The 15,559-nt window shown below is 34.6% G+C and overlaps 1 pseudogene; it reads left to right on the top strand.

Moving 5' to 3' along the window:
• Positions 1 to 1,302: 1,302 nt before the first annotated feature.
• Positions 1,303 to 12,471, top strand: LOC128226640 (protein SDA1 homolog; annotated as a pseudogene).
• The last annotated feature ends 3,088 nt before the right edge of the window (positions 12,472 to 15,559 follow it).

Consider the following 15,559-nt stretch of genomic DNA (forward strand, 5'->3'; position numbering starts at 1 on the left):
TAGCTATAGAAAGAATGAACAATACATTTGTTTTTACAATAGTATAGAGTAAATTTATGTGTATGGAGGAAAAAGCAATAATATTAATGTAGATTCACAACACAGACCAATGAAAGATCTCAGATAAAAATGATATTATCTCAAAACCGCGCCCACAATGGTCATGAAACATTAATGCATAAAACTAACAGGGTAAGTTTTCTTAAAGAACCAATCTGGCTCATGCAATGCTACAGTTTTGATACATTTCCACAATGAGATTGTGAAACACTATAAAATTACTGCATGATGTATACTAATCGAAAATGGGCTGGCTGGTCTGTCATCATCCCCCCCCACCCACCTGTTCAAACAATCAAGTTATATTTAGTAATTGGATAATAAATAAATATATGATCAGTAATTACCACAAAATACAACCATTAGAGCCCTTATATACAATATGTCAGTCATTTTAACGAGATACAAAAAAAAGATGTACCGGTATGTTAACTCAGTCTATGCGACCATAAATATAAACATGGTGTCATTAAAATGCTGTTGATCCACCTCAAATAGTAAAATAACAGGCTAGCTACTACTTATTCTACGGTATGGAATAGACACCAGATGGTCCCTAAAAATAGGCTTATACGGTATTTCCAATTTTCCTCAAAACAAGCCTAGATTTTTCAATGCAAGCTAGTATGAGGAAGGTAATAAGTTTTTCGGTGAAGCCATGAAGTGTACATTCAGCATGTGAGAGTCAAGTGATGAGTTATTCAAAGATGCACTCTTACTCCCAAATAAGCAGTACCACAATTGATACAATTGTTTTAATTTACGTGAAGAGAACGAATACATATCGAAAACAATGGTTCGCATGAAGAATACCGTGTTTAATTTGAAAATCAGTACATGTTCAAGTGCATACCTGTCGTAAGTTTTACGTTAAAACAAAGGGTAGCCGTGTCAGTTTATTGCAATAATGAGATTTCTAAAAAATGGAGACAATTATTTATTAGAGAAAGCGATTATGTACATATATCTCCTTAATTGTCCCACAAACGTTTAATGCAAAATGCCATTCAGGTGGTGGGGGATAAGTGATTTTAATCTTTAACATGTTTCTGATAACACAGCACTATGTTTTACCGGGGTATATCAATTCATACCACCCCTGCTTATTTCCATCACTTGTTTAAACCTATGTTTACCCTCATTCAAATATTGATAAACAATATGTATTCACACTTGAGCCTATTCAGCTAAGTCTTGTCTATGTATTGCATCTTAATTCCTCTACATTTCAGTTGTTCCTGTTCAGTTTTTACCCCCACATACAGCGATTCCTTCAGCCGCATCAGAGAGGTATTAGAAGTGTCTCAGTTTGAAGTGTATCAGTTTGATGTGTATCAGTTTGAAGTGTATCAGTTAGAAGTGTATCAGTTTGATGTGTATCAGTTAGAAGTGTCTCAGTTTGAAGCGTCTCAGTTTGAAGTGTATCAGTTTGAAGTGTCTCAGTTTGAAGTGTATCAGTTTGAGGTGTCTCAGTTAGAGGTGTCTCAGTTTGAGGTGTCTCAGTTTGAAGTGTCTCAGTTTGAAGTTTATCAGTTTGAGGTGTCTCAGTTAGAAGTGTCTTAGTTTGAAGTGTCTCAGTTTGAAGTGTCTCAGTTAGAAGTGTCTCAGTTTGAAGTTTATCAGTTTGAAGTGTCTCAGTTAGAAGTGTCTCAGTTTGAAGTGTCTCAGTTTGAAGTGTCTCAGTTAGAAGTGTCTCAGTTTGATGCGTCTCAGTTTGAAGTGTATCCGTTTGAGGTGTCTCAGTTTGAAGTGTCTCAGTTAGAAGTGTCTCAGTTTGAAGTGTATCAGTTTGAAGTGTCTCAGTTTGAGGTGTATCAGTTTGAGGTGTATCAGTTTGAAGTGTCTCAGTTAGAAGTGTCTCATATTGAAGTGTATCAGTTTGAAGTGTCTCAATTTGAGGTGTATCAGTTTGAGGTGTATCAGTTTGAGGTGTCTCAGTGAGAAGTGTTTGAAGTTGTCAGTGATCAAGGAACTTCATGCAAAATAGTTTTGTCAGTCTTTAAGAAAATAAACTAAAACAGTTTTTTTTTCTTAATATTGTGTGTGTAAGTATGCAGTACTATGTACTTCATTTTAGTACAGTTTGTTTTTCTCTCCAGTAGAGGTGACACGATTGATGTTAATCGGTGCTCAGGCCAGCCACGACCTTGTACCCCCCAGAGGTGAGCAACCCTTGTTTCTCTTAATTTAAGACTTATACACTGGTTTCAGAAATCTGTTTAAGAACTGCACCTGTAGAGATCATATCAAACAGTTGAATAAGGCGTCGAATGAGTCTTGATAGTACCATTTTAGTAAGCATTCAATATTGGAAAACAAAAAAATATATATTGAAATGCATGTGTTGGTGATATTAAAAAGTGTGACATTTGACATTATAGAATAAATAGTGATGACTATAGGTAATTCTACAAAGGCTAAGTCATGTGAGGTACAATAAATATAAGTTATGATGTTTTATTATCTTTTTATACTTGAATGACATTGTTCATGCTTTAGTCTTTTTAAGCTGAGTTGCAACAGATGCTGTTATTCATCATCGAGAATGTCATATAAGGAAATAGTGCTAATAATAACCAATATCAGACGCAAGGAAAGAGCACCACAGCATGGAACAAAACAATGGGCCATGTAAACAAGAATATGTGACATTATATAGCATCAATCACCGACATTACATAGCATTCATCACTGACATTATATAGCATCAATCACTGACAATATACAGCATCATTACTGGCATTATACAGCATCATTACTGACATTATACAGCATCATTACTGACATTATACAGCATCATTACTGACATTATACAGCATCATTACTGACATTATACAGCATCATTACTGACATTATACAGCATCATTACTGACATTATAAAGCATCATTACAGACATTATACAGCATCATTACTGACACTATACAGCATCATTACAGACATAAAGCAGCATCATTACTGACATTATAGAGCTTCAATCACAGTCATTATATAGCACCAATCACAGTCATAATATAGAATCAATCACTGACATTATATAGCATCAATCACTGAAATTATATAGCATCAATCCCTGACATTATATAGCATCATTACTGACATTATACAGCATAATTACTGACACTATACAGCATCATTACAGACATTATATAGCATCATTACTGACATTATACAGCATCATTACTGACATTATACAGCATCATTACTGACATAAAGCAGCATCAATTACAGTCATTATATAGCATCATTACTGACATTATACAGCATCATTACTGACATAAAGCAGCATCAATCACAGTCATAATATAGCATCATTACTGACATTATACAGCAGCATTACTGACATTATGCAGCAGCATTACTGACATTATGCAGCATCAAACACAGTCATTATATACCACCATTCACTGACATTATATAGCATCAATCACTGACATTATATAACATCAACCACATACATTATGTAGCATAATCACTGACATTATATAGCATCAACCACATACATTATGTAGCATGAATCACTGACATTATATAGCATCAACCACATACATTGTATAGCATCAATCACTGACATTATATAGCATCATTAATCACTGACAATATATAGCATCAATCACTGACAATATATAGCATCAATCACATACATTATGTAGCATGAATCACTGACATTATATAGCATCAACCACATACATTATATAGCATCAATCACTGACATTATATACTATAGCATCATTAATCACTGACAATATATAGCATCAATCACTGACAATATATAGCATCAATCACTGATAATATAAAGCATCAATCACTGACATTATATATCATAAATTACTGTCAGACATTATTATATCATAAATTACTGACATTATTATAGCAGCATCATATCATGATTTTTTCATTAATCATTCATGTACAATATGTATTTTATATTGCAGATGATTGAACCAATGATTAAAACAATAGCCAACAACTTCATAACAGATAGGAATTCTGGTGAAGTAATGGCAGTAGGGTATGTACCTAGTTCCAGGGATAAAACTGTATCATTGTTGTGCTGACAAGCTCTTAATAGGAATCAGTAGCATTGAGGTTAAGTGTTTACTAGTTAATCTTTTAATTACAGTGTAATGACATGATTTTTTATATCTGTGTAAGGAAAATAATGTTTAGAATAAATCTACATTTTCTTACTATGGAAATGGTCCATCATCCTTCAGGACAAATAACGAAACCAACTTTAAGCATTTAGCATTTATTTTGTTCTTTGTGAATATTCAATACACACTTGAATCAGAGTAAACAAATGTAGCAAAAAAATACAAACAATGGGTTGATTATTTTGAACTTATATAAAGTTACCAAAAATGATTAATAATGTTGATGTTAACTTGATGTTAAAATGAAATATTTAATGACATGTTTGTATATTCCAAGAAAAAAGGATAATTGAAACAGCTTTCTTGAATCTTGTTATGAATAAAGCAGTATGCATATGGATCATACATAGACATTTCTGAACAGTAAAGAATTGAAAGTTAACAATTTAAGGGTTTAACAGCCTTCTAAACAATTGGCCCAATTGCAATAAATTTGACTGCAATGAAGAACAGAAACTATAACTTCCTGAAACAATCATCAATTGTGAAATGTTAAATCCTACAAATCATTGAATATAAGCACTTAATAAATACGAACACTTTTAGAGTGTTAAGTGTGTAACAATCAACTTTTTAACCCTTTGCTTTTAAAATATTCTCGAGATTCAAACATTGTGTACAAGCATTCTTGCGCTGTGTATTGAAAGTCTCAGATGGCACCATTAAGTAAATTAAAACAAGTCAAACCCACCATCTCCTTGTTTATCATGTTACAGGTTGAATGCTGTGAAGGAATCTGAACAAATCAAACCCACTATCTCATTGTTTATCATGTTACAGGCTGAATGGTGTGGAGGATATCTGAACAAATCAAACCCACCATCTCCTTGTTTATCATGTTACAGTTTGAATGCTGTGAAGGATATCTGAACAAATCAAACCCACCACCATCCTTGTTTATCATGTTACAGGTTGAATGCTGTGAAGGATATCTGAACAAATCTAACCCACCATTTCCTTGTTTATCATGTTACAGGTTGAATGCTGTGAAGGATATCTGAACAAATCTAACCCACCATTTCCTTGTTTATCACGTTACAGTTTGAATGCTGTGAAAGATATCTGAACAAATCAAACCCACCATCTCCTTGTTTATCATGTTACAGTTTGAATGCAGTGAAGGATATCTGAACAAGTCAAACCCACCATCTCCTTGTTTATCATGTTACAGTTTGAATGCTGTGAAGGATATCTGAACAAATCAAACCCACCACCATCCTTGTTTATCATGTTACAGGTTGAATGCTGTGAAGGATATCTGAACAAATCTAACCCACCATTTCCTTGTTTATCATGTTACAGGTTGAATGCTGTGAAAGGATATCTGAACAAATCTAACCCACCATCTCCTTGTTTATCATGTTACAGTTTGAATGCTGTGAAGGATATCTGAACAAATCAAACCCACCATCTCCTTGTTTATCATGTTACAGTTTGAATGCTGTGAAGGATATCTGAACAAATCTAACCCACCATTTCCTTGTTTATCATGTTACAGGTTGAATGCTGTGAAGGATATCTGAACAAATCTAACCCACCATCTCCTTGTTTATCATGTTACAGTTTGAATGCTGTGAAGGATATCTGAACAAATCAAACCCACCATCTCCTTGTTTATCATGTTACAGTTTGAATGCTGTGAAGGATATCTGAACAAATCAAACCCACCACCATCCTTGTTTATCATGTTACAGGTTGAATGCTGTGAAGGATATCTGAACAAATCAAACCCACCATCTCCGTGTTTATCATGTTACAGGTTGAATGCTGTGAAGGATATTTGAACAAATCAAACCCACCATCTCCTTGTTTATCATGTTACAGTTTGAATGCTGTGAAGGATATCTGAACAAGTCAAACCCACCACCATCCTTGTTTATCATGTTACAGTTTGAATGCTGTGAGGGATATCTGAACAAATCTAACCCACCATTTTCTTGTTTATCATGTTACAGGTTGAATGCTATGAGGGATATTTGAACAAATCAAACCCACCATCTCCTTGTTTATCATGTTACAGTTTGAATGCTGTGAAGGATATCTGAACAAGTCAAACCCACCACCATCCTTGTTTATCATGTTACAGTTTGAATGCTGTGAGGGATATCTGAACAAATCAAACCCACCATCTCCTTGTTTATCATGTTACAGGTTGAATGCTGTGAAGGATATCTGAACAAGTCAAACCCACCAACTCCTTGTTTATCATGTTACAGGTTGAATGCTGTGAAGGATATCTGAACAAATCTAACCCACCATCTCCTTGTTTATCATGTTACAGTTTGAATGCTGTGAAGGATATCTGAACAAATCAAACCCACCATCTCCTTGTTTATCATGTTACAGTTTGAATGCTGTGAAGGATATCTGAACAAATCTAACCCTACACCATCCTTGTTTATCATGTTACAGGTTGAATGCTGTTAAGGATATCTGAACAAATCTAACCCACCATCTCCTTGTTTATCATGTTACAGTTTGAATGCTGTGAAGGATATCTGAACAAATCAAACCCACCATCTCCTTGTTTATCATGTTACAGTTTGAATGCTGTGAAGGATATCTGAACAAATCAAACCCACCACCATCCTTGTTTATCATATTACAGGTTGAATGCTGTGAAGGATATCTGAACAAGTCAAACCCACCATCTCCGTGTTTATCATGTTACAGGTTGAATGCTGTGAAGGATATCTGAACAAATCTAACCCACCATTTCCTTGTTTATCTTGTTACAGGTTGAATGCTGTGAGGGATATTTGAACAAATCAAACCCACCATCTCCTTGTTTATCATGTTACAGTTTGAATGCTGTGAAGGATATCTGAACAAGTCAAACCCACCACCATCCTTGTTTATCATGTTACAGTTTGAATGCTGTGAGGGATATCTGAACAAATCAAACCCACCATCTCCTTGTTTATCATGTTACAGGTTGAATGCTGTGAAGGATATCTGAACAAGTCAAACCCACCAACTCCTTGTTTATCATGTTACAGGTTGAATGCTGTGAAGGAAATCTGCTGCAGATGTCCACTGGCCATACCAGAGGATTTACTGCAGGACTTTGCCGAGTACAAAACACACAAAGATAAATGTATATCAGGAATTTGATCTCATTTCCTTTTTTCTTCCTTTGAAAGCTATATTAAGAAAAAGGGTTCATAATGTTCAAAGTTTTGACAGTAAGTATGGGCTATTCCATTTAAAAATGCAACCAAGCCCAGGGGCAGTATTTAATATAGTTCTTATCCTTTTCCTTAGACATGTCTCATTGATTCCATTCAGTCTATTGGTCATTAATTTTTACAGTCCAATCAAAGCACTCGGATTCTACTCTTAAAATGAAGTTAAATTTAAATCTAAGGTGAGTATTTAATACGGCCCCTGGGGATCGCACTTTTAATTTAGTTTGTCCCCCTTAAGAAGTTTATTTCCAATTTTGAAAAACGAAAAGTAAAAAAGGGTAACCTTACCCTATTGAAATTCTTTATTTTGTCCTCCTGTGATGGGATGTATGTTTAAAAGATAAGCCTTAGCTAATGTATGTAGGCCTAGTTCAAAATATTCCAGTTCATGTTCCCTGATAAAGAGTATAGTATTAGTCTCTAATTATATGTTTGTCCATCATTTTCAGCTGTAATGATGGCGTCCAGGTCTCTTATCCAGCTGTACAGGAAAGTTAACCCAGAACTCCTAAGGAAGAAAGACAAGGTGAGAACTTAATAATGGCTTTAAACTACAACAGGGTTTCGTTAGTCGTTTCTCTTTCCCATTTCGGAATGATTGATAAGGGAGATTCTCAAGAGTTTTTCTATTTTGTTTGCGAATAAACTTAGCAAAACATACATCAATCAGTTTAGCAAAGCACAGTTGCAATGCTTTTTGGCAGCAAGGAGTTGGGCAATTAAGTATTATGTTATGCTAAGGTGAGAACTGTTTTGGCTTTGAAATACAACAGGTTTTTATGAGTCGTTTCTCTTTCCCATTTCGGAATGATTGATGAGAGTGATTCTCAATAGTCATTATATTTTATTTGCGAATAAACTTAGCATAGGTTTTCAATCAATTAAACAAAGAATGCATGCAGTGCCATTTCGCAACAGAAACATGGGCATTTACATACGGTAGTGTGTTATGCTACTTTACTAGAAAATGAAAAAAATGATCAATCAAAATGAAATTGAAGTATTAAGTGTCAGCTAAAGTGTACATAGTGTTAAGCTTTAAAGGAAATGGTATTGTGTTTTACAGGGAAAGCCAACAGAAGCTTCAAAAGACTTGAAAGTACTTGAGTATGGTGAAAAAGACACCCGGACATATATTCCAGGTAAATAAAATAAAAGATAGAGCACCGACTCAGTAAAACAGTAGTTTTGATTGAAACACCTCAATGAACTAAAAAATGAACTGCAGAGCTGAACAAATATGAAAATATCAAATGTTTCCCTGTAAAATTTCATTTGCATTTCTTCTTAAAATTCCTTTATTTATTTTTCTACATGTCTTTTACCAAGCGACGCTCAGGGGGGATAATGTTTGACATATATTTTGTTTAAATATTGTATGAATATTTATTTTATTTAGAATAGGTTTTGTTTTATATTTTTACATCTTTATAATTTTATCAGCGATTTTTCAGTGATTTTTCATGCTCAAAGACCTCTATTGTTTAACAGGCACTGAGGCATTGAAGAACACAGAAGACATAGATGAGGAGGAACTAGAGCAGGAGGCCTGGGAGTCGTGTAGTGAGGAAGAAGATAACGATTATGACGGGGAATGGTGAGATGTTCATCACTCGTCTGATGAGGGGGAGGTATATGATTAAATAGTGGTGTGTAACATTGGATTGAATTGATAGATGTTCAACACTTGAATGACGACGGGGAGGTATGTGGTTATATAGTTGTGTGTAACCTGGGAGTCATGTATTAAAGAGGATGATTAAAACAGTTACAGGGAATTAACTGATGTTCATCATTCATCTGATTAGGGGGAGGAATGTGGTTATGTAGTGGTGTGTAACCTGGGAGTCATGTATAAAGAGGATATAGACAGTGACTGTAAATAAATAGATGTTCATCTGATTTGAGGGGAGTTAAGTGGTTATATAGTGGTGCATTTCCTTGTCATGTATTAAAGAGGATGATAAGACAGTAACTGGGAAATTAGCTGATGTTAACCACTTGTCTGAAGGGGTAGGTATGTGGTTATATAGTTGGAGTCGTATAACAGGGTTGAGAAGATGGCTTTGAAGGAGAGTTCATTGGTATTCATAACTTCTCTGACAATGTTGTCCTTGAGTGGTACATACCTTTGAGTTGTGTAGCAAACAGTGCATGTAGAAAGTAGATATAAATTTTCCTTTTCTGCATTTGTCTGATTAGAGGGAGGTATGTATTAATCATAATAATATGAATATTTTGAGCAATAGTGCACCATTGTTACAGATAGATGACACTCTGGTACCAGAGATTTCAGAGGAGCAGGAAGCGAAGGCTAAGTCTGTCTCCACGACGCGCGTTCTGTTCCAAGAAGAGTTCCGGCAGCTCCAGCAGCGCCAGGCCGCGCGCGAGACGGAGGGGTTGAAAACCAAAACCAAGGGGGAAGGGCAAGAAGAGGAAGAGGGAGAAGCAGGAGGACGAACAGGAAAGGTATAGCTGTTTTTTTAAGTAAAATGGTGGAGTTGTCAACGTTTTATCCCTTTAATACAGCATAGGTGTCATAATTATCAATATATTGTTATTGGTTTCATTTTGTGAAAACATAATGTGGCTATATAAATAAGAAAAATGTCAGAAAAGATAATGGTATAAAACAGCAAATATATTGCTATGAAACTTGGTACACATGTTTACATTTAGTTTGCATATGTATAGCATGTGCCTTTACTCTCGCAGAAATACATGTTGAGTTATACCCTTTGGTTAACTGAGAAAAATTGAACAATCAATAGCATAACTTGTGGCGCTCTTGTTTTTTTTTTACTTTAATTTTAACTAACATGTTATTTTCATTAACAAAAATATGTAATCAATGCTAAATACAATAGTTTGTTGTTTAACAGAGGGGAGTTGCTGAGCCTGTCTATGATTGAGAACGTCCACAAGAAAAGGGCCCACGACAAGGGGTCCAGATTTGCCAATGTCATGGTAACATAACATAATGGAAAATTTGAGTTATGTAGAAAGTTTAAGTTGCAGCTTGCTTGACCAAATTAACTAGCATTTACAGATTTTTTTGGGAAATATGGAAAATCAGGATTATTTTTTATTGTTCATTAAACTTGTCTCACGATTTAACAATAACAAAAGTAGTAAAAAGAAAAAGTGGTCCAGTGATAAAGGTGTCCGCCTCTCATCAGAGAGGTTGTAGATTTGATCCCCACCAGGGGTAACTTCTCACGGCCCCTTATAATGGAGACTTGTACTGCTGTCTACCCAGAAAGCAGACTCGAGCAAGATCTATAAGCTGTCGACTAATCACAATCAAGCTAAAATAAATAAGTAAAAACTTTGAGACAATATTATAGAATTCAAAAACATTTAGAAATAATGAAACAATAGCAAGATGATCAAGTTATTGAAAGCAATCTTCTTATTGGCATGTTTGCAATGTTTATTTAAACTATCGTTCTCCCTCTAAGATTCCCTTTGACATTCCAAACTGGTTAAGTCTTGGATGGGGGTTCGGGTACGGGGTTTGGACAGGGACAGGTGGGGATGAAAAATTGATAAATGTTTATATCTGGGCTCATGTTAGGATTGATTATTATATTACAGTTCTGAACTGTGTAACAAATGTATATTACCCTGTACCATACTTTAAAGGCAGGGAGAGAGGATCGGCCGAAATATACCCACGGGCAAAGGAAAATGAATGCCCATGCCAGTACCACGAACAAGGACAAGTTACTCGGGAAAGCATACACCATGATCAAACACAAGGTCATGAACAGGAAGAAGAAGAGATCCTTCAGAGACAAACAGGTATTCAACTTAGTTTTTATGGCTTGATTTTAAGCTTGATTAGACAGTCAATTATTATAAGTAACGGGGTTAGTAGGTGACCCAATATGGGTCATATAGGTCAAAGGAAAACATTTTCGGTTTAAATGTTTAATTCATTCATCGGAATAAAAAATAGACGCCATTTTGGTATCATATTATTTTGGTGATCCAATATGGAAAAATATGGGGTCACCGCGTGACCAGTCCTGGACCAATAGCGTTGCGTCATTTATGTTGGAGGCGTGATAAAAGTTTATATGAATCACTCTGGGGTGTCTATGGTAGAAACGAGTGCTGACTATGGGAGTCCATTGTGTAAGACCAAGAGAATGTGCTCTTGAATGTTATCTAAAAGATGTTGATCTTATCAATGATATCATTCTACAGAGAATCTTAAGATAAAAAAATACAGTTTATTAATTAGTGAGTGTCACAATTTAAATTGAAAGTTTTTCTTCCAGAAACATATACACTTTGATTAGACTTAACAATGAAGCTTTTATTTTCGAAATAGATAGTATAACTACACATATATAAATATTAATTTGAAAAAGGCGATCATATAATACCTACATTGATAAGATGGACACTATGTGCTTGTTGGCCTTCCAAGGCTTTTTCCTGGCCTCTCAAAGATGGACACTAGTACTGTATCGCCTTCTACCCAGGAAATAATTGTTTGGAGCATGAATAATATCAGCCTCTACATTTAGCTGACTTCAGTGAAATGCAATAGAACTAAGATGAACTAGTATTCATGAAATTTACTACATAAACATACTTAAAGTCATGAGAAACTTCTGGAGAGAAAAATTTCAAGCTCATGTTTCGTTTTACTCTGTTGAATAATTCATTAGATGTTTGTAAAACATATATTTTTGTAATCTGATGTTTGATATGATATCATATGTTAAATAAAACATTTTAAACTAAGCTTCATTAAGGCACATTTTTCTACAAAAATAGAATGTTAATACACATCTAACGATATTGCCTTTGTTGCAAGTAAGAAGAAGACAACTCTGCAATGACTAACTGGTATTTACCTTTCATACGCATTGGCTTAGCATTATAAAAACTACTTCTGAATTGTGTATTGTTTCTTTTTCAGATTTCTTTGAGGAATTCGCTGTTGAAAAGGCACAAAATGAAAAGATAAATATTGACTTCTAAAAGGCTTGTTGTTGAGTTTTAATGACATATGAATCAGATTGTTAATAAGATATGAATAAATAAATACAATGAAGATGTATCGTTTTCCATTATGTCTCCTGGGTCGTTGTTAAGCTGAGATTTAAACTCAAAAAATGTTATGGACACGATGGCCGATTTTTAAGAACTCTTAAAGATTAAAGATTGTTAAAGTTAACATTGTGATACACCATATTGTTGTTAACTTCCAAATCGTTTGTGCTCTGGAAGTTAAATGGAAACAATTATAATCCGCGGTGGTCCTAACAATAATTGAGACGACTGTTTCACATTTATAAGTTAACAACGATGTCATTAATCATGTTGTTAGCTTTAACAAAACTAAATTACAATGGCCAAGTTTTCAGAACATTTTAAATTTAACAACAATGTTAACAGCATTGTTGTTGAATAAAAAAGTAAGGTATTTTGTGATCTACTTATTTATTGAAATAAAACATGTACAGCCGAAAGAGTTGCCTAGAACCTGAATAAAAGCAGATCACAAATGTCTGATGTGGCTAGGCTCTAATTTCTTCAAAACGACTCCTCAAGCATTACAGGTTTAAGTAGATTATTTTAATTAGCCAAAATACATACTTGAACCTGATTTTTGATCAATGAAAAATGGTTTATTGTGTTATCATATAAATAATTCCTACTTAAAGTTGAAAAAAAGAAGTAAATATTAGAGAAACAAGAAAAAAAATAACGAAATAAAGAGCTTAGCTTAATCCTGTTATAAGAGACTTAAGCAGTTTCGAGATATTGGGGCCTTGAAGTTTTCAGAGTAGTTAAGGTTGATATTTTGAGTCGGAACTCTTAACTTGAGACTGTTAAGAGTTAAGTAATAATCATACTAACGTAACAAAGCCAATATATTTGGCTTTACTAATTGTTGAGCAATGCTCCCGTTTACTGACTGAAAACACAAGAACAACCAACGAGCGTTGGCATCCGATTGTGGGGCTATTTTTATTCGCTTTTCATAGATCAGTGGTTTATTTTCGAAGAAAGAAGTCGAGGTTTTGTTAAAGCAAAGTGTTATTGTCGTCGGCGTCGATGCTATCGTCATGCTAAAACTTGATCCTTGGCCATAACAGTTACTGAAGATATGAACACCACAATTTGTGCACACGTTACCAGTGACAATAAGCACATACGTTGGAAGGTCAACAACACTTACTTGAAAAATTGTTGAGTAATGCCCCGATATCGACTGGAATAAAACAAAGCGTTGTCATCAGCTTGCTGTGCATTTGTATTGGTCTAAGACTAGGGCATTTACGGAACTTTATATAACTACATTGCTACCAGTCAGTTGTAAAGCTTGCTGTGCATCTGTATTGGTCTATAAGACTAGGGCATTTACGAAACTTTATATAACTACATTGCTACCAGTCAGTTGTAAAGCTTGCTGTGCATCTGTATTGGTCTAAGACTAGGGCATTTACGGAACTTTATATAACTACATTGCTACCAGTCAGTTGTAAAGCTTGCTGTGCATCTGTATTGGTCTATAAGACTAGGGCATTAACGGAACTTTATATAACTACATTGCTACCAGTCAGTTGTAAAGCTTGCTGTGCATTTGTATTGGTCTAAGACTAGGACATTTACGGAACTTTATATAACTACATTGCTACCAGTCAGTTGTAAAGCTTGCTGTGCATCTGTATTGGTCTATAAGACTAGGGCATTAACGGAACTTTATATAACTACATTGCTACCAGTCAGTTGTAAAGCTTGCTGTGCATCTGTATTGGTCTAAGACTAGGGCATTTACGGAACTTTATATAACTACATTGCTACCTATCAGCTATAATTAAAACTGACGTACCATGAATGTTAAACTCTATTCAACCTCCCTTGTACAGGTAATACCTAGTACCATGAATTAATAAGGCAAGCTTTTTCTGACTATAATTTAGACACTGTGCCCCGTGATCAAATTTGAACTAACAAAATAATAAACAGATGGACATTGGGACCCGCTTGCATTAGTCTAGTCTATTATTTTATTCTGTAAGGTAATACATTACCATTAATTCGAAACAAATACAACTGGTCAAGGTTCATTTTAAAGTTGCAAAATGTTTGAATAGTATTTCAGTTTTCATCCAGAGTGTTTGTATATACTGTAGACATTGTGTTACTTAAGAAACATAATAATAAAATTGCTATATAATCCTAGTAAAATTTTGTTTTATTGTCTCCCCTTAAACGTATGATATTATAGTTGCGTAATTATAGTGTTATTCAAAATTGTAATCCATGCAAATCCATGCAAAAATAATATAATGGTTATTCAATATACATATTAGTTAAACACAGATATAATTTTGAAGTTAATATCTAAAACATTGTTAATATCGTTTCTTAATCAATTTCACTTGATTAATGCTAACGTTAAGAATTTAACTCTATTAGATATATAAATATGAATGTACCTGAAGATAGCGGCCTAGCGGCCTAGCGGCGTGAAGTTAGCGGCCTAGCGGCGTGAAGTTGGCGGCCTAGCGGCCTGGCGGCCTAAGTTTTTTATTCATACAGTTACATAGCGGCCTTAAATTGTTTTCTATTCAGAACATTTTTCTATACGTTTTAATTTAAAACAATTATAATTAACTGTTTTATGCACAAGTTATCACTCTGAAGCGTTTTCAACTTTTTTTTCAAAAAAGTCGATCAAGCACTTCAGCGGCCTAGCGGCGTGAAATTAACGGCCTTGCGGCCTAAATTGAATCCTATTTCAAAGCATGTATACATGCATTTTCTCCTAAAACAATGACATATTAACTGTTTTATGCACACATTAACACATTGAAGCGATTAACAACTTCTTTTTTTTCAAAAACGTCGATAAAGCAGGCAGCTATTTCAAAGCATTAAAACATGCCTGTTCTTTTAAAACAATGATTTATTTATTGTTTTTTATGCACAAATTATCACTCTGAAGCGTTTTTCATCTTTTTTTTCCAAAAAGTCGATCGAGCACTTCAGCGGCCTAGCGGCCTAGCGGCCTAGCGGCGTGAAGTTAGCGGCCTGGCGGCCTAAAATGGTTTCCTATTTCAAAGCATGTAAACATGCATTTTTTCTAAAACAATGATATATTAACTGTTTTTATGCACAGACTATCA

Source organism: Mya arenaria, chromosome 3 (assembly GCF_026914265.1).
Source record: "Mya arenaria isolate MELC-2E11 chromosome 3, ASM2691426v1".
Lineage (NCBI taxonomy): Eukaryota > Metazoa > Mollusca > Bivalvia > Myida > Myidae > Mya > Mya arenaria.